We start from the raw sequence: 20,780 nt of genomic DNA, 5'->3' as shown, positions 1-20,780 counted from the left end.
GGATGGGACGGGGGCTGTGGTTACAGGAACGCGTCTATGTATCCTTGGCCCTAAACCTGAGTACATATTCGCGAGGTCCTTCCTACACCTCAGCTTCCCGCGTTGCACCTCTTCCGCTCAGCACCGGGAGGAGGTGAGACAGGGCCGGAAAGGAACCACTGAATAGCCGGAAAAGGGTACGTTAGGGCCGGAAAAGAAGCACTGAATAGCCGGAAAAGGGTACGTTAGGGCCGGAAAAGAAGCATTGAATAGCCGGAAAAGGGTACGTTAGGGCCGGAAAAGAAGCATTGAATAGCCGGAAAAGGGTACGTTAGGGCCGGAAAAGAAGCATTGAATAGCCGGAAAAGGGTACGTTAGGGCCGGAAAAGAAGCCCCGGACAGCCGGAAAGGTACTGTGGAAGAAGCGGATATACGAGAGACCGAAGGAGATACGGAACGGAAGACAGAGATATGGAAGGGGGGTCTAGAAGAGAACGCATCAGCCAGGTCCCAGGAAAAGTGGAAAAGACGCGAAAGGAACTGGAAAAGGGATTAAGAGCTGGAAATCACGACTGAGATATGTGAAGAGACAGACGAAGATAGAAATCAAAATATGGAAAAGGGAAAATGTAACAGATGAGACAGAGGCAGTAAAGAGGAAGACGCCGGTGGACAGGTGCGTCAGGAAGACAGGAAGTATTACCATGACCTAGATTGTAACTTCTGCGTGTGTGTGTGTGTGTGTGTGTGTGTGTGTGTGTGTGTGTGTGTGTGTGATCTCACTGGCTCTGAGATAAGAGAGAGTTTACAAGGTGTACCGGAAAAGAAGGGAGAGGGAGAGAGAGTTTGGAGGGGCGGAGGGAGAGGTCAGAGAGAGAGAGAGAGAGAGAGACAGACAGACAGACAGACAGACAGACAGACAGACAGACAGACAGACAGACAGACAGACAGACAGACAGACAGACAGACAGACAGACAGAAAAGACAACAGTTTTACCTTCAGAGTAAAGGGTTGCCAAATATGTAATATCTGTAACTATATTTTTTCAGCATATGTGTACATGGATAACCTTGTAGTATTTCCTTTTGTTGGGGGGAGGGGAGGGGGCGGAAATGGGCGGGGAGGGTGTAAGGAATGGGTGCAAGAGAACACAGGAGTGGGCGGGGATGGGGGAAGAGTGTATGGGAGGGGGGAAGGGCAAGTGATGGGGAGGATGGGAAGGGTGTTGGGAGGGATGGGGCGGGGGTCAGCTAGTGTCCAACCCACTCTCCTGGTGTGTGAGTGCGTGAGAGTGCGTGTGAGTGAGTGCCTGTGAGTGTGTGAGAGTGTGTGTGTGTGTGAGAGTACGTGAGAGTGCCTGTGCGTGTGAGTGTGAGTCTGTGTGAGTGCGTGAGAGTGAGTGTGTGAGAGTGCGTGTGAGAGTGCGTGCAGTCAACAATACTCACGTTAAGCACTATTCATTTTTGTAGTGCTTGGAAATTATAAGCCTTAAGCCAAGCTCACATATTACTAGGCCTATAGCGCCTATATATACTATATTAGGCCTAAGATAGCGTATATAATAGACCTAGAAATGCTTAGATAGATTAACTTAGGTTCTGCATTCAATTTATCAATTTTTAGTATGTCTTTTTGTGATAATTCAATATTACAAAATGTGAACGTTTTGTATCTAACAGTCCATTTTTGTACGTTTGAGCAAATAGTTATTTTAAGTACTATATTTTTTGGAGGATAGGCTACATATGTAGACTTGACTATGTGGGTATTTATTAGTGCCCAATATGTGACTATGGTGACGTGGGGTATAGTTCTTTATGCCCCATATAATGCCCCTGTGTTGTAATGTAACTAGTCTGGTCTGAAAGTTGTGGGTGGAGGTGGCTTCCACAACTTGTTCTTTCAGGTCATTCCACTTGTTGACCGCCCGTACACGGTACCAGTATTTCCTCACATTCCTTCGGCTCATTTGATGAGGCTGTCCACCTTGTCTGTCTATTCCCCTCAGTATCTTACATGTTGTGATCATGTCTACTTCGTTTCTTTTCTCCTCTAGTGTGGTAAGATTTAGTGCCTTTAACAGAGCCTCATAGTTTAAATCTGTGAATTCTGGCACTAATCTTGTTGCAAAATCTTGGCAACGCAAGATTTTGGTGCAAGTGGGTGGCAGGCCAGTGGTGTTTACTAATGTATTGGTCTAACAAAGATGTGTACATTGAGCAACCCGTTCTCGCACTTTAAGTCAATATTGACTTATTAAATAAGTGCATATGTGACATACTAATTTATTGTGAATATTTTAGTTTACCTTGAAGAGCTTCATAGAAAACACCGACCTTACCTAACCTTCTTAGTATGTTAAGATAAGCATCTTATTGCTTCGTAATTACAATTATTACTTAACCTATACCTATAAAAGGTTAAGTTATTATTATTATTAACTTACTAAAGTTATTATTTAGGTTTATAAATGATGTTGTGATATTTGAGAGCTTCCCATATGCTGGCGATTGTCTTGTGTTCTGCCCGAAAGGCTATGCGTGCTAGTGGCTTTACAAGAATGTAAAACTTTTAGTCTCTGTACTCCAATAAACCCAATGTACCATCTTGTTTATAATAAATAAATAAATAAATAAATAAATAAATAAATGTGTGTGCTTCTGGAGTTTGTGTCAGAGTTTATATGGACTCCTAATTTTTACCTGTTCCTGTACTTGCCTTTCTTTTATGGTGTACAGACTTCCTGGTCTCCTTTCATCTTTTTCAAATCTTCATTACCTTACACTTCTTGGGATTAAACTCTAGCAGCCATTTGTTTACTCACTTCTGAGTAAACCAAGGCTGTATTCTGTAACTTTCTGCAGTCTTCATTGGCTTTACATCGCCGGGAAACATTGACATGTTCGAGTTTACTCCCTCGGGAAGGTCATTTTTACATAAATTTAGAACAAAATGTGGTCGTAGGATAAAGCCCTGTGGGACCTCTACGTTACACGCAGGTTCGAATCCTCGTCACGGCCCTTGTGGATTTGTTCATTTGGACCCCTACGTCTTCAGCTAGAAGCCTTCTTTCTGACTGTGACTCTTCGTTTCTGTCCTTTATATACTCTCTTATCCAGTTTGTCTTCCCAATTATCCCTACCTCCTTCCCCCCTATCTTGTACCAGTCCGTCCTAATAAGGTTTCCGAACGTCAAGAAAACGATCAATATAAAGTAGTCTCTCCTAACCTACCAGAGGACCCAAAACAGAAAACGGGACAGTAGGTCTCTTTCGCGAAGTGTATCACCTGTTGGTCTGAAGTATATCACATGAAGTATATCACATGAAGTATATCAATAAAGACGTCATGATGCAGTGGTTACGAATAAGCTGGCAGCCTTGTTCTTAGTTTAATTTTGAATTCTCTGGTAATTACAGCTTTGAAGTAAGCCAACTTACATTCTTTATTGTTCTTAAGGTATGGTGGTGGTGGTTCTGTAATTCTTTCTGTAATGAGGTAATTCTGATGCTAGGCTACGGTGTGTAAATTCATATATGGTTTTGCTGTAAAGAAAGGTATATATAGAGTTTGTAATTAGATTGCTAGGCTTACCTGTTCTTTAAGGATATAGCAACATGTAATTTGCATATTCAACTTCAGCATGCTGTATATATATTGTATTTTTTGCATGTAATTGTGATTTTGTATGTGTGGCAATCGATAGACCCATTAATATGTTTATAATAATTAAATATTATTAAATATGACCGAAAAAGTAAGATTAATAATTCTAACACGAATTTTCTCAATATTTCTTTTCAAACGAAATATAAGAAATATTGAGAATATTCGTGTTAGAATTATTAATCTTACTTTTTCGGTCATATTTAATAATATATGTCTACAGGAAAGACTGCTACCAAAATATACTAATAATTAAATATTATATAGCGGAATTCTCTTTGGAGACATCTGGCAATTATAGCTTGAGCCGCCTGCGACGCTGTTAGGTTTCAAAACTCTAACTTTAAATGCTCTGTTTAGAGATTATAATTGTTGGTCACTTACCAAAATTGTTTACAAAAGTTGATCAAGCTACTGTAAACAGTTACTGGTGACTGTTATACTTGCTACGGTTGTTTTGGGCATTGTATAATAGGAAGAAATGTCGTTTCAGAAATGTGTCACCATTGGATCATGGAAGCCGAGCAAATCTTTTAAACCGTCAGAGGTTCCGTGGACGCTGTTGGAGGCAGACTGCTGCATCAGAGCGCTATATATTTAAGGTAAGTTCCTCTTTTATGTTGTCAGAGAGGAAGTAATTTATTGCACCAGGCATTTGTCCTATTGTTATATGGAATAGGGAGTGAGAACTGAGTAGATTCACTCTTGATTATATTTAATTAAACATTAAGTGATGATTTTCGTAATTTAAAGCGTGGCTAGGTAGTATTTATCTGTATTGTGTCTTTCTAATATCATTGCGCTTCGCGAACGTTTTGGCCTGGGGTTCGTATCCTGGCCGAGGAGGATTGACCGGGCACCAATCCTTAACTGTAGCCTCTGTTCACCCAACAGTCAAATGGGTACCTGGTTGTTAAACGATTTGGCGGGTCGTATTCCAGGGAAAATTAGGTATTAGCCTGTCTGAAACGCTATGCGTGCTAGTGGCTGTACTAGTATGTAAGAACTATGTATATATGTAAGAACTCTTGTATATATATATAATATATATATAAATACAAATTGCTAGGTATTGAGTTTTGGTGCTGTTTGCAAGGTTTAATGCCGAAGAAAAATGGGTGAAATTGAAACTGAAATAAGTTTATTGAGGTAAAATACACACAAAGGGATGAGGTAGCTCAAGCTATTCTCACCCCGTTCAGTACATCGTGTTAATACATACATATAAACACATCACAAACAATAAACATATTACCGAACATTCTGAGAGATAAACGTTCGGTAGAGGTGACATAGAGAGAGAGATATAGCAACATAAGAGAAAGAAAAGAGGGCCTAGAGGAGCTATATAATGCTGTCAGCTCACTTGTACATTACTTGTTTTGCTCTTTGTACACACAAGTTTATTAATGCAAAAAGTTTATAATTCGTAGTATTAATAACTTTGTACCAGGGGTCAAGGCCCGGGCCGCAGGGAGGACCTTGACCACTGGTACAAAGTTATGCTCTCTATAACCAGCCTGGGGCCAGATTCACGAAAGCACTTACGCAAGCAGTTACGAACCTGCACATCTTTTCTCAATCTTTGGCGGCTTTATTTCCAATTATTAAACAGTTAATGAGCTCCGAAGCACCAGGAGGCTGTTTATAACAATAACAACAGTTGATTGGCAAGTTTTCATGCTTGTAAACTGTTTAATAAATGTAACCAAAGCCGTCAAAGATTGAGGAAAGATATACACGTTCGTAAGTGCTTGCGTAACTGCTTTCATGAATCTTGCACAGTTTTCTGGTTGATGGTCTGGTCAACCAGGCTGTTGGACGCGGCTGCTCGCAGCTCCCTAACGCGTGAAGCACAGCCTGGTTGATCACGTATCTTTCCAAGTCCTCACTTTGGTCCCTAAAGTATTTTGTTCACCTAGCAGTAAATAGATACCCGGTAATTAGTCAGTAGTTTTGGGTTGTGTCTTGAGAGGGAGTGGGGGTGGGGGGGGGGGCAGTAGGGGGGGAGGGAGAACTCGATATAAGCATAACATTATATATACACAAGCGGTCTGTCCCCCCTCATAATAAATTAATTGTTAACGTATTATCCTCCAGAGGTAACCAATCGAAAATGAAATAATTATATTTGAAATAATTAAACACGGCAGCTCCCTACATCGGTCCCATGGTGTAATGGTTAGCACTTTGGACTCTGAATCCAACAATCCGAGTTCGAGTCTCGGTGGGACCTTGTGAGATTTTGTTAAATTCCCGTTATTTTTATTTTAAAGTTAATATATTTATCTGTTTTACCTTATAAATTGTAGTGTTTTTCTACGTGCATGATTGTGGAAGACTGGGAATTAAACTAGAAAGGTCGGTAAAATGAAAGTAAGAGTAGGAAAATGAAGTTGTCAGGAGTGGGATTCGAACCCACGCCCGGAAGACCGGACTGCGACCTGAACGCAGCGCCTTGGACCGCTCGGCCATCCTGACGCTGAAAGACAGCCTGCAGAAATTTTTATTTATATGTCACCCATGTTAAAACTATGATTAAACATTCCTGCACAAGCTTTCACCCACAAACAAATTTTTAAAACAAAGAAAAAAAATAATTCACTGTGAGAGCAGTTTAATCTAAAATATATTTTGCCGGTTGGTCAGTAGGCTATCGTGGTTGAGGCTATTGTAGTCCTTACAAGTCCAACGTCAAACTAAGCGATGACATAAGGGCCTTGGGCCAGATTCACGAAGCAGTTACGCAAGTACTTACGAACCTGTACATCTTTCCTCAATCTTTGACGGCTTTGGTTACATTTATTAAACAGTTTACAAGCATGAAAACTTGCCAATCAATTGTTGTTATTGTTATAAACAGCCTCCTGGTGCTTCGGAGCTCATTAACTGTTTAATAATTGTAAACAAAGCCGCCAAAGATTGAGAAAAGATGTACAGGTTCGTAAATTCTTGCGTAACTGCTTCGTGAATCTGGCCCCTTGCTATCGCTACAGTTTATTTATCAAACTAAACTTTCGATATATCTGACAAGCGGAATTAATACTGACGGTTTTACTTAATCCCAGAACTGAAGTAATCTTTCTGGCCGGTCAAACATTCACTGCAAATCATGTGGCCCCAAATAAATAAAGCAACGCGATAGCAAAATATTAATATAGGCTTCAAGTCGAACACCTGACCAAAGAACCACGTACATTATAGTAAAATAAATATAATACATTATAGTACAATTTTTCTGTTTTCTGTTGTACAATCTGTTTTTTTTTGTCATTATTCTCAATAATAGATTATATCATACCTTCTAAATAACTAAGCAAGACGGAGGGAAGACATTTTTCCCCGATGCGGAAAGTAGAACGCTACACTTTCGCTTACCAATTCATCATCATAATGGGCTATATTAATGAGAAACTAACATTGTATATCATTGTATGTGGAGCATCGACCCACGACCGACAGAGCGTCTGTGAGGTATTGATCAAGCACAACCTTGCTAGGGTAATAGTTGTGTCATGTTGGTTATTGATAATACCAGCTGAAGTAGGTCACTTGTATTTCTTCTTCTCCACATTCCTCTATTCTGTCCCGTTTTCTCTCTCTCTCTCTCTCTCTCTCTCTCTCTCTCTCTCTCTCTCTCTCTCTCTCTCTCTCTCTCTCTCTCTCTCTCTCTCTCTCTCTCTCTCTCTCTCTCTGTCTCTCTCTCTCTCTGTCTCTCTGTCTCTCTGTCTCTCTCTCTCTCTCTCTCTCTCTCTCTGTCTCTCTCTCTCTCTCTCTCTCTCTCTCTCTGTCTCTCTCTCTCTCTCTCTCTCTCTCTCTCTCTCTCTCTCTCTCTCTCTCTCTCTCTCTCTCTCTCTCTCTCTCTCTCTCTCTCTCTCTCTCTCTGTCTCTCTCTCTCTCTGTCTCTCTCTGTCTCTCTCTCTCTCTGTCTCTCTCTGTCTCTCTCTGTCTCTCTCTCTCTCTCTCTCTCTCTCTCTCTCTCTCTCTCTCTCTCTCTCTCTCTCTCTCTCTCTCTCTCTCTCTCTCTCTCTCTCTCTCTGTCTCTCTCTCTCTCTCTCTCTCTCTCTCTCTCTCTCTCTCTCTCTCTCTCTCTCTCTCTCTCTCTCTCTCTCTCTCTCTCTCTCTCTCTCTCTCTCGTCTCTCTCTCGTGTCTCTCGTCTCTCTCTCTCTCGTCTGTCTCTCTCTCTCTCTCTCTCTCTCTCTCTATATATATATATATATATATATATATATATATATATATATATATATATAGTACATATATATATATATATATATATATATATATATATATATATATATATATATATATATATATAGTACATATATATATATATATATATATATATATATATATATATATAGTACATATATATATATATATATATATATATATATATATATATATATATATATATATATATTATGCTACAGGATGTTTCGTAAGTAATATCCTACAAATCTAGTCACATTTGAGATGAGATTTTAAGGTGACCTTGGAAGCATTTGTCCTAACTTATCTCTCGAGAGCATACCAAAGAGGAGATAATATGTGATAAAGGCTGACAGAATCAAGTTTTAAGAAATTCCGCTGATCTCGGCCACAACTTACGCACTCTACGTGTAGAAAGTTACAACTTAAGTGTGTATGACACTTTTAAGTAGCTTCTTGATGATGTACTTTCCAAGGTCAGGTTACAAAAAACAAAAAAACAGCTTCCAGTAGCCTAATTAACTTACCTTATCTTAGAGCAACTAAACCAAGCCATGATTAACAAAATATATATATAGCTTAACCTTAATAATACATTACCTAAGCTTAATTAACCTAAACTTAATTAACTATACATGATCTAAGCTTAGTTAACCTAATAATAATTAACTATACATAACCTAAGCTTAAAATTTAACTAATTCCAAGCGATGACATAAGGGCCTTGCTAGCCATACAGTTTACATATACTTTATTGTTTATAAGTCTTGTCTACGTCTCCTAACTGTTACTCCATGTATTCACTTATCCCTAATCCCATTCTAATCTATTATAACCCTCTGTGCCTCTTGCACCTTGGCATCACGTACGACCAATCCAGTGATAAGAATATCTTACGATAAGATGCAAGCCCTAAAGGTAATCACGACTCGTGATTGGACAGAAGGGAGTGGTGTGATGGTGACGTCACGTGATCGGCGCTAGGTGATTGGGTACGATCAGAGGCGCCGGTCATAACTTGACCATTCATAGATAAGAGGTCTTAGGGAGATAAACATGTGATAGCCTGATATCTGATAGAGTAACAAGTTCCCTTATTGTGGTGAAAGCTGTTGTCATAAGGAAGGAATATTTATCAAAATAAACCGTAATATATCAAAGTAAAAAGTAAATTATCAAATTTAAAAGTAAATTATCAAAATTAAAAGTAAATTATCAAAGTAAAAAGTAAATTATCAATGTAATATATATTAGTTGTTCCAAGGCTATGGGTTCCCTATAAGTGGCCGGGTGGTGGTACCTCCCTAGTATATATATCTAAATGTATTATCTACATTGGTTAGGAAAATATAGATAGATGTTAATATTTTATTAAACGCCTGTATGTCAAAAAGCTATATTTAAAATATATCACTATATATTTTACTATATACTATCTATATAACTATATACTATATATTTGCATATGAAATTTGTAATATTACTAAATAGTTTACAGAAATCCTTAAGTTTAAACACTAAAAATTGCATTGGCCTAACAAAGGGGAAAAAATAAGCAAAATTATATTAAAAAAATGTCACTTGTCTTTAGGAATAATTAATGTATATTATGGAAAATAAACAGTTACTGAAGTAAATATCATATATAAAGTTATTAAATGTGTTCAGCCTTATTAATTAAGGACTGACGAGAAATTACAAATGTATACGAAGGCTCTGAAGGAGTATAATTGAATATATATACTTGAATATATATCTATATATATTATTAAATATAAATTGGAGCTGCCTGACGAAGATCAATATAGGCTTTCTGAAGACTTCTTAAAATACGTCATGTATGACTACGTTACTAATTATTAACCGGACAGATTCCATCTCAGAGATACAGTATAATTCGCTTTACGTGTTATGCTTTGCAGGAATTAACATGATATATCAAATAAATGTTGCACGCAAAAGTGCACACTCACTCAAATACTCACACACACAGACACTCACACACACACACACACAGACACTCACACACACACACACACACACACACACACACACACACACACACACACACACACACACACACACACACACACACACACACACACACACACGTGTTTGAGTGTGTGCTCAAGTGTGTATGTTAGGTGAGCACACACACACACACACGCACTGATTAAATCTGTTAAGAACATACATAAGTGCAGGTATTTATTTACATATCGCTATTCCTCATAATATAAATATTTACTTATCGTTACTTAAAGCACACTACAGGTGTTTAGATGTCGTTACCTAACACACTACAGGTGTTTAGATGTCGTTACCTAACACACTACAGGTGTTTAGATGTCGTTACCTAACACACTACAGGTGTTTAGATGTCGTTACCTAACACACTACAGGTGTTTAGATGTCGTTACCTAACACACTACAGGTGTTTAGATGTCGTTACCTAACACACTACAGGTGTTTAGATGTCGTTACCTAACACACTACAGGTGTTTAGATGTCGTTATCTAACACATTAAAGGTGTTTAGATGTTACCTAACACACTACAAGTGTTTAGATGTCGTTACCTAACACACTACAGGTGTTTAGATGTTATCTAACACACTACAGGTGTTTAGATGTTATCTAACACACTACAGATGTTTAGATGTTATCTAACACACTACAGGTGTTTAGATGTGGTTACCTAACACACTACAGGTGTTTAGATGTCGTTACCTAACACACTACAGGTGTTTACTTACCAACAGTACGCATAATTCGGATATTTTCAACGGAAAATTGGTAACGTTTGGGCTTTATAAGCCTCTCAGCCTCTGGAGGGGTATTAATAACAGTAGTTAATAATAACCATCACTCGGGTTACCTTGAGGTTACCTTGAGGTGATTTCGGGGCTTAGCAACCCCGCGGCCCGGTCGTCGACCAGGCCTCCTCGTTGCTGGACTGGTCAACCAGGCTGTTGATAAGGACTGATACCTAGTCCTGAACATATCTGTTGAACTTTAGAATCCAACTTGGAAAAAAAATCACCTGGAGAAATGGGGATGGGTTGGGGGGGGGATACCTCTGACAAGCCGCCGGCGTCCTGTCCTCGTCGAGGGTCACTAGTGTGTTAGTGGCCCTCAGGTAAATCCAGGTAAATAATAGTCTAGCTAGTACTAATTCAATGTGTTAAGCATCTATATATATATATATATATATATATATATATATATATATATATATATATATATATATATATATATATATATATATATATATATATATATGTCGTACCTAGTAGCCAGAACGCACTTCTCGGCCTACTATGCAAGGCCCGATTTGCTTAATAAGCCAAGTTTTCCTGAATTAGTATATTTTCTCTAATTTTTTTCTTTTGAAATGATTAAACTACCCATTTCATTATGTATGATGTCAATTTTTTTTTATTGGAGTTAAAATTAACGTAGATATATGACCGAACCTAACCAACCCTACCTAACCTTACCTTAACCTATCTTTATAGGTTAGGTTAGGTTAGCTAGCCGAAAAATTTAGGTTAGGTTAGGTTAGGTAGCCAAAAAACAATTAATTCATGAAAACTTGGCTTATTAGGCAAATCGGGCCTTGCATAGTAGGCTGAGAAGTGCGTTCTGGCTACTAGGTACGACATATATATATATATATATATATATATATATATATATATATATATATATATATATATATATATATATATATATATATATATATATTTATATATATATATATATATATATATATATATATATATATATATTTATATATATATATATATATATATATATATATATATATATATATATATATATATATATTTACTTTTTCACTTACTTTATAGCTACTCCATGGAATTCAAGCTTGACCGCTGTAAAATAATATTTCTTTCAGTTCCCATCTATTGCAGGTATAGTATTTGGTGGTCACAGACGGTAAACTGTCAGGGATACTCGTGTCGTTGGTATACTTGAGGTGCCACGGTACTAGAGTGACTAATATTATGTATTTCAAGCGTGAGGGAATAATTGCACCTCAGTGAGTTACCCATAATTAGACTGCTCACAACCTTGGTCCAGGATTCTATGGCTGAGAAATGACAGAAACGTTTAGGCACGCCTCCAGTAACAATAAGTAGGTACCCACGAGTTAGGCAGCTGGTGTGAGTTGCATCCTGAGACAAATTAGTCATTGGCTTAGGCCTAGGAGAACCTCTGTAAGCCTATCAAGAACAAGGAGGACCTCTTTAAGCCTGCCCCGAAACGCTTTGTGTAGTAGTGGCTTTAGGCATTGTATGTACTAGCTCTATCTATAAATTCATCAATATTTGTATTACCCCTTGTATGTATGTACTTTACCTGAATAAACATTTGAATTTTGAATTTGAATTTGAAATGAGGCTTTCTGTTACCGGTAATGGGATATTTAACCTAAGTTAATAATGTTTTTGTACATAAACTCGCTAAACTATAGATCTTGGTCACTTATGTCTTTATGTATGTACCTTACCCAAATAAACATTTATTTATTTATTTATTTATTTATTTACTTTGATGGACCTCGAAAGTCCTCTTACTGTTCCTCTTTTGTATCAGTGGCTCCTCTAACTTTCCTCAAGATAGGAAATCTAAGATATCTAGTTGACTGAGATAACGCTATGCGTACTAGTGGCTTTAGGTATTGTATGTACTATATCTTTAAATCCAACATTATGTTTGTAACTCAATGTATGTACTTTGAGTTACTTTGCGTTATTTTGAGTTAAAAAATAACTTTGAGTTATTTTTTACCTGAATAAAAAATCTAAGATAAATGTTCATGCAAAAATATTCCGGAAGTCCCGGGACTTAGACTCATAACCCTATAGGGGGGAGAAGAGACAGTGGGATATGATCACGACATATAAGATATAGTGTCACGGTAGTATAGTTGTAATTGTTTTCGACTCCCAATCAAGAATTGCGGGTTCGAAGCCCTCACGGGACAGTAATGGTTGGGTGCGTTTCCTATCACCTAATGCTCCTGTCCCCCCCTAGCAGTAAATATAATTATATTTTGGTATGTCTCAGGTAAATGTGCACCCAGGAATTAGTTAGCTTGTTGAGGGGTTGCATCTTGGAGGGGAGGGCATGACGTTGAAGGGTGCCTCGGTACAAGCATTACATGTACTATATGTCCTCCGACACAGGGAATTATTACCAATTATATATAGTTATATATATAGCAACATTAAACAAACTTGGAACACAATTTCACAAATATTGGGATCAAAGAAATCTTTAAATAACAAACCGACTCTCCTGTCTAATAACGATGGTCAGCTTTCAGCCTCTGATTCTGCTATTGAGTTCAATAGGTTCTTCTCTTCCATTGGTTCATCCCTTGCAAATGATATTCCATCTTCCAGTACTGACATTAAGGACTATCTTACAGGTAACTATCCACAGTCTCTTTACCTAAAGCCTATTAACTCCACTGACGTCAACGAGATAATCCTTTCCCTTAAAACCAAGTCTGGTGCCCTTGAGGAGATACCAACTTTAATTTACAAAAAAGCCTCCAGATCTTTAGCCCCTGCTATTGCTTTGCTCTTCAACAAGTCACTTGAACTCCAAACCTTTCCAGATATTCTAAAAAAAGCGAGAGTAACGCCTGTCCACAAATGTGGTGACCCCACAGATGTTAACAACTACAGACCTATATCAATCCTGCCAAACTTGTCAAAAATTTTTGAAAAACTTATATACAAGCAGCTTTACTCATATCTAGCCAAACTCAATATACTTAGCCCTTGCCAATATGGCTTCAGACCCAAAAAAAGCACTAACGATGCACTTATTAGTATGCTTAACTCGATTCATACAGCTCTTGATAAAAAGGAGCTCCCTGTTGGGTTATTTGTGGACCTGCGTAAAGCTTTTGATACTGTCAACCACCAAAACCTTCTTCTTAAATTACATCATTATGGAGTCAGAGGACACTCCCTACAATACCTCGAGTCCTACCTTACTGATAGGCTCCAATATGTTTCTGTGAATAATACAATTTCTCCCACCCTACCCATCAACATTGGTGTTCCTCAGGGCAGCATACTTGGCCCTCTCCTCTTTCTCATCTACATTAATGACCTTCCAAATGCCTCCCAACACCTCAAACCAATTCTATTTGCTGACGACACAACCTTCATTTACTCCAGTCCTGACCCTCTTGCTCTAAATGCCACAGTAAATACTGAGCTAAATAAAGTCCATCTTTGGCTAACTGCCAACAAACTCACCCTTAACATTGACAAAACCTTCTATATTCTGTTTGGCAATAAATCCTCTAGTCTTATAAATCTCAAAATAAACAATACCCAAATTTGTAACAAATTAGATGGCAAATTCCTTGGCATTCTCATTGACCACAAGCTGAATTTCCAGGGACACATTCTAAATATATCAAAAAAAGTTTCAAAAACTGTGGGCATTCTTTCTAAGATCAGATATTATGTACCACGCCCTGCTCTGGTGACTCTCTATTACTCCCTTATCTATCCTTATCTCAACTATGGTATTTGTGCTTGGGGTTCTACTACCCAAAATCACTTACGTCCTCTAATTACCCAACACAAAGCCGCTATTAGAACAATATCCAACTCTGGCCCCAGACATCACTCGGTACCCCTACTCAAATCTCTTAATATGTTAGATATTAAGTCACTGCACATTCTCTCATGTGTATTATACATATATAAAACGCTAAACTATAATGCCAATCCTGATCTTAAAAGCTTCATAGAAGGTTGTAACAGAACCCATGAGCACCACACCAGAAATAAATACAGTTTTGATATTCCTAGAGTACGTCTTAATCAAACTAGAAATGCTCTGCAAATCAAGGGGCCCAGAATGTGGAATGACCTTCCCAACCATGTTAAAGACTGTACCTCTCTCAACCAGTTTAAGATAAAAACTAAACACTACCTAATAAATTCCCTGTAATCTACCTCACTCCTCTATTGTCAACCCATGTCTGTTATTTTCTTTTTTTTTTCTTTTTTTTTTTTAATAAACACTGTTTGTCAACCTATTGTATTTGTGCTGCTTTTTCAGTCATGTTCCCCCTTTTTTTTATCTTTATTTGTATTTGTTCTCAACATCTTTTATTCTTTATGCTCAATTAGTATTAAGTTCTAGATATTAATGTTTTTCTTGCCCGAAACGCATTGCGTAATAGTGGCTTTAGGCATTGTATGTACTAGCTCTATCTATATATCAATCCATTAATGTAACATCACTTGTATGTATATACCTTACCTGAATAAACATCTGAATCTGAATCTGAATCTGAGTTGTAAACCTTTAAGGAAAATTATAAGAGATATGCCTCACAAACTTTTCTACCTTCAGTTTTCTTTGGTATTCAGTTTTCTTTTTTCTGCGGACTTGGGGGTAACTAAAATAAAACTTGTCTAACTTGTGGGGGTCTAAAAGCTGCCAAATGTTTTGCCTAGCCACATTATCCCATGTTAAATAAACCTAACCAAACCCAAACTAACCTAACTAAAATCAGAGATAACAATTTGTGTTGTATATAAAGGGCGCAGCCCTGAACACGCCTCGTGTTAGCGGCTTGACCAGAATGAAGTACATAATCACCAATGTATGTACATTTATAACCAATTGTACCTTCTTGTATGTATATATATATATATATAATAAAACCCTGACGCCATGGCGGTTATTTTGGGGCAGTTTTTGGATGCTTGTAACAGTGAGGTGCCGTCTTTCATCTCCGCATTTCATGATGATTGATGCTGTATCAAGATGATCTGTATCTGATGATACAGATCTCCAGTATCATCTATTGATACTGGTAATGGCTCAAAAGGGCCACCACTTACGGGCTATTCATGCCCGTGCCACCTTTCGGGTGACTTCATCTTCATCTTAACACATTCACAAGGGAGACATCTCCCGTCACGCAGGGTGCAGTCGCACCTCTACTGATCTCCAGTATCAGCTATTGATACTGGTAATGGCTCAAAAGGGCCACCACTTACGGGCTATTCATGCCCGTGCCACCTTTTGGGTGGCTTAATCTTCATCATCAATCGTTATTCTTATTAATAGATGAACTGTGCAAGAACATATATATGACTAAGTCTACACATATTCCTTAAAGGATCTCTAAGATCTTTAATAAGCGAGTCTCTATATACCACGATCGTCTTTCGTGTATAAAGAATATTCGTATTATCTTTAAGGGTTTTACTATCATTGTTTAAACCATGCAGAAAATAATTAGATAAGGGCCATCACTGGATTAGATTCGTTCTCACAGTCTGGGATGCCGGGTTCGATCCCCGAGCGGGACAGACATGATTGGGCACGTTTCCTTTCACCTAATGCCGCTGTTCACCTAGTAGTAAGTAGGTACCCGGGAGTTAGACAACTGTTGTTGGGTTGCATCCGTAAAATCTAAAAATCTAAAATCTAAAAAAAAAAGAAGCCTGTGAATATAAATATACACAGGCTTCCTGTCCCAGCTGACGGGAATTATAAATTATACTGCGTCTGATTAACAGCAATCTATAGTGTAGTTATCAATAATTAAGGTATAGTTTTAAACAATTATATAAGGAATTTTGTCAGAAAATATGTTTATACAAAAATACACTGTGTAATGCTATGTTTTTTGTTTATATACAATTATTAAGGTGACAGTAGTAGCCTCGGTCACTAGTTCACACCCATATATATAATATATATATATATATATATATATATATATATATATATATATATATATATATATATATATATATATATATATATATATATATATATATTATACTGAGTTTACATTACTTCCGGACAATTTTCTGAGTTAAAGTGTCCATACCGGTTGGTCACTAAGCTCTAACGTCTAAGTCACTAAGTTGGTCACTAAGCTCTTAAGTTAATGGTCACTTCAACTCTAACGTCTAAGTCACTAAGCTCTTAAGTTAATGGTCACTTCAACTCTAACGTCTAAGTCACTAAGCTCTTAAGTTAATGGTCACTTCAACTCTAACGTCTAAGTCACTAAGCTCTTAAGTTAATGGTCACTTCAACTCTAACGTCTAAGTCACTAAGCTCTTAAGTTAATGGCCCTTCAGAGGTTGATAGGACTCAAACACAACACCAAACCATCGGAACAATTATAAATTATATCCTCAGACAATGTATGAAACTCTATTATTCAAATAGTTAAGTATGTTAAATATACACATTTCATATATTTCCTTATACTCTTATAGTCTTATATCAACTTGTATAAGTTGACTAAACCCTCTATTACAGTCAACTAGGAATTGAAACCTGGAAGATAGATGTAACAAAACCTATAATCAGTCACAAAATAAGTATCTGATATTCCCAGAGTAGGAGTCTTCGTATGCAATAACTACAGCACTTTAGTACAGTAGTTATTGCAAGATATGCAGAGTAAGAGTAGCGGTTAAATTACATGTACTTTGTACCAAGGCACTACGGGCTCACCATAGCCCGTGCTACTTGGAACTTTGTTCCAGGTAGCGAATCGTTAACAACAACTTTGTACCAGCATCACAGAATCATATACTCTTGTGCTGCTGTACTGCTAGTATCACTTAAAATCTAGTACAGTAAACATCTCATTTGACTGTTGTCACAGTAAACATCTCATTTGACTGTTGTCACAGTAAACATCTCATTTGACTGTTGTCATGACAATTTCAACATCATGTAACATGACTATTATACATTTGTTCACCAGTTTAGGATGTGTTATTAGGTTTGAACAGCAAGACGGCTTATGTACTCACCTAACTCGCCTAATTATGCTTGCGGGGGTTGAGCTCTGTCTCTTTGGTCCCGCCTCTCAACTGTCAGTCAACTGGTGTACAGATTCCTGAGCCTATTGGGCTCTCTATCATATCTACATATGAAACTGTGTATGGAGTCAGCCTCCACCACATCACTGCCTAGTGCATTCCATTTATTAACTACTCTGACACTGAAAAAATTCTTTCTAACGTCTCTGTGGCTCATCTGGGTACTAAGTTTCCACCTGTGGCCACAATTCTTGAAGGGGGTTTGCTTAGTCCTCCCCAGAGATTCCCACGTAGTAGGGTGGGAATGTTTCATCACGCCAACACCCATATCATTGACGTTCTAGCCTAAATCTAATCTAATCTAATCTATCTAAATCTAATCTAATCTATCTAAATCTAATCTAATCTATCTAAATCTAATCTAATCTAATCTAAATCTAATCTATCTAAACCTAATCTAATCTATCTACATCTAATCTAATCTATCTAAATCGTAATCTAATCTAACCTCACCATAACAACCTCCAACGACCCTATTATACTAGTACACGGAAGGGAACTATCAGGGGAAAGCGCCAAGCCATTACGACTATATAGCACTGGAAAGGTGTCAGGATAAGGATTTGGGATGGGACGGGGGGAAGGAATGGTGCCCAACCACTTGTGGACGGTCGGGGATTGAACGCCGACCTGCATGAAGCGAGACCGTCGCTCTACCATACAACCCAAGTGGTTGGACACAATAGTACACGGAGAAGCTACTTACCCGTCAAGATAGTAGGCTGTGAGCCTACTACCTAACTTTTACATTGTATTTGAACTATTCACTTGTTGCATTTTTTTGCAAAAAAAACAATTTATGTAACATTGTTTTGTATTGATTTTTCCTGTGAAACTAAATAATTATCAAAAGAAGGCACCAAGCTGGGAAGGCTATGTAGCTTTATATGCGAAAATTTTCAATGTTATTTGAAAATGTTATTTTCAATTAACCGTTTATTTGAAAATGTTATTTTCAAATAACCGTTTATTTGAAAATGTTATTTTCAAATAACCGTTTATTTGAAAAGCGTAAAAGGCCGATGACTTTATCAGTTGTGGTATTTGAGAGATTATAATGCAGACTGTTTTTTATTTGCATAAGGACGCGTTAAAAATATATATATATTCTCTGCAAATTTACGTTACTTGGTGTTGGGCTTCAGTTTTATCAACCTTTTGGAGGGTTAAGGCCGCCACATTAACATACTGACCGACTAACAAGTACTTTACTCTTGACCCCTGAAAATAGTCAAGGAATAAAGTACCAATTAGTTTATATACACCTGGGGCCAGATTCACGAAAGCACTTACGCAAGCAGTTACGAACGTGTACATCTTTCCTCAATCTTTGACGCCTTTGGTTACATTTATTAAACAGTTTACAAGCATGAAAACTTGCCAATCAACTGTTGTTATTGTTATAAACAGCCTCCTGGTGCTTCGGAGCTCATTAACTGTTTAATAATTGTAAACAAAGCCGCCAAAGATTGAGGAAAGATGTTCAGATTCGTAAGTGCTTGCGTAAGTGCTTTCGTGAATCTGGCCCCAGAAATCTATTTATAGGTCCCTCTGTATAGCATACATCACACCAAAACTGGTTTTGAAGTGAGAACATTTTACAAATATAAAAAATAACACATTTATATAAAATTAAATTATATTATGTTGCAACAGAGTTGATTAAAATACCAGCCTTAAAAATATAATGTATATGTATTTAGCAACCTATCCTCCTGTTTGATAGTACTTTCTGTAACTATGGGGTTGATCGTACCAATATATAGTAATGGAGCCCCAGTAAGCCACTTTCTGTGCATTTGTTTATAGAATCCGGGAAAAATAAAGCTAAAACCAAATTAAAATATTCCTAGGTGTTGACCAAACCTTCAATCCACTACACAATCGACTTGAGAATGGTCCAGGACGGACCGAAACGTCGTCGTCCCTTCACCTTCTAGTGTGTGGTCTGGTCAACATACTTCAGCCACGTTATTGTGACTCATCGCCTGCATATTCCTAGGCCTATAACTGAGTATATAACACATATATGTGTACTATATTAGGCCTCAGATAGCATGTATTTGGCCTAGGATGGTTAGGTTAGGAGTTATAGCATCATAAATATAAATAACTTTTCCAGTTTGTCTAAATTCAGTTCGACAAAAGTCTACTTTCTGGTGGTCCATGACGACATGTGTAGTGCTGTCGACCACATGGTTATTTTAGGAGGGTGGGCGGATATTTAGTTCAGCAGACACAGTCCCACTGAATGTTTTAAATAGTTGATAATAAAATGCATTTGGATGTATGAAAATATTCACCTGTTACACACAGAGATCACACTAACGTGAGGCATCAAATGAACAAATCCACAAGGGCCGTGACGAGGATTCGAACCTGCGTCCGGGAGCATCCCAGACACTGCCTTAATCGACTGAGCTACGACAGGGTAAAAGGGTTGAAACCGAAGTTCTACTGAACTTCGATTTCAACTTACTGGAACTTCGGATCCAGTAAGTTCAGTAGAACTTCGGTTTCAACCCTTTTTACCCTGTCGTAGCTCAGTCGATTAAGGCAGTGTCTGGGATGCTCCCGGACGCAGGTTCGAATCCTTGTCACGGCCCTTATGGATTTGTTTATTCACAAGTTAAGTGGCCATATGCTGGACCAAGTGAGATTGTCAGGATGTAATTTTGTCTCGATTTCAATTAGAATATTAGCACATTTACACTTGCTTATTAAAACATATTCGTTCAAGAAACGACACAAGACAATGCCTTAAAACACGCCATGTTTTGTCTTATAGGTTTGCTTGTTAGGCACGTTGTGTCTTGTACCACCAACTCGTCCTCGACTCAAGTCCATTACATCCAGCGGTCGACCTCACAGACGCATTCATAATATTTTACATGCTGTTCATTCAAAACAGGATTTTTTTTCAAATATAAATTAATATTATATTAGGATACTGTACATATATAGGCATAGGTTAGGTTAGGTTAGTTGTTTAGGTTC

At 37.7% G+C, this 20,780-nt stretch overlaps 1 long non-coding RNA gene and 2 other non-coding genes across 3 annotated transcripts in view; 2 read left to right on the top strand and 1 right to left on the bottom strand.

Annotated features, from left to right (window-relative positions):
- LOC123745620 (uncharacterized) overlaps positions 1–20,780 on the top strand; it is a 73,678-nt gene that overhangs the window by 51,185 nt on the left and 1,713 nt on the right. Inside the window, exon 3 of the long non-coding RNA XR_006771372.2 lies at positions 4,140–4,248. This is a non-coding gene — a long non-coding RNA (uncharacterized lncRNA). The remainder of the gene's footprint in view (positions 1–4,139; positions 4,249–20,780) is intronic.
- TRNAQ-CUG (transfer RNA glutamine (anticodon CUG)) lies at positions 5,811–5,882 on the top strand. Its single transcript has one exon. It is a non-coding gene; the product is annotated as a tRNA-Gln (tRNA).
- TRNAL-CAG (transfer RNA leucine (anticodon CAG)) lies at positions 6,044–6,127 on the bottom strand. Its single transcript has one exon. It is a non-coding gene; the product is annotated as a tRNA-Leu (tRNA).

The sequence above is a fragment of the Procambarus clarkii genome, chromosome 71 (genome assembly GCF_040958095.1).
Source record: "Procambarus clarkii isolate CNS0578487 chromosome 71, FALCON_Pclarkii_2.0, whole genome shotgun sequence".
Lineage (NCBI taxonomy): Eukaryota > Metazoa > Arthropoda > Malacostraca > Decapoda > Cambaridae > Procambarus > Procambarus clarkii.
This window is presented reverse-complemented; position numbering and strand designations above follow the sequence as displayed.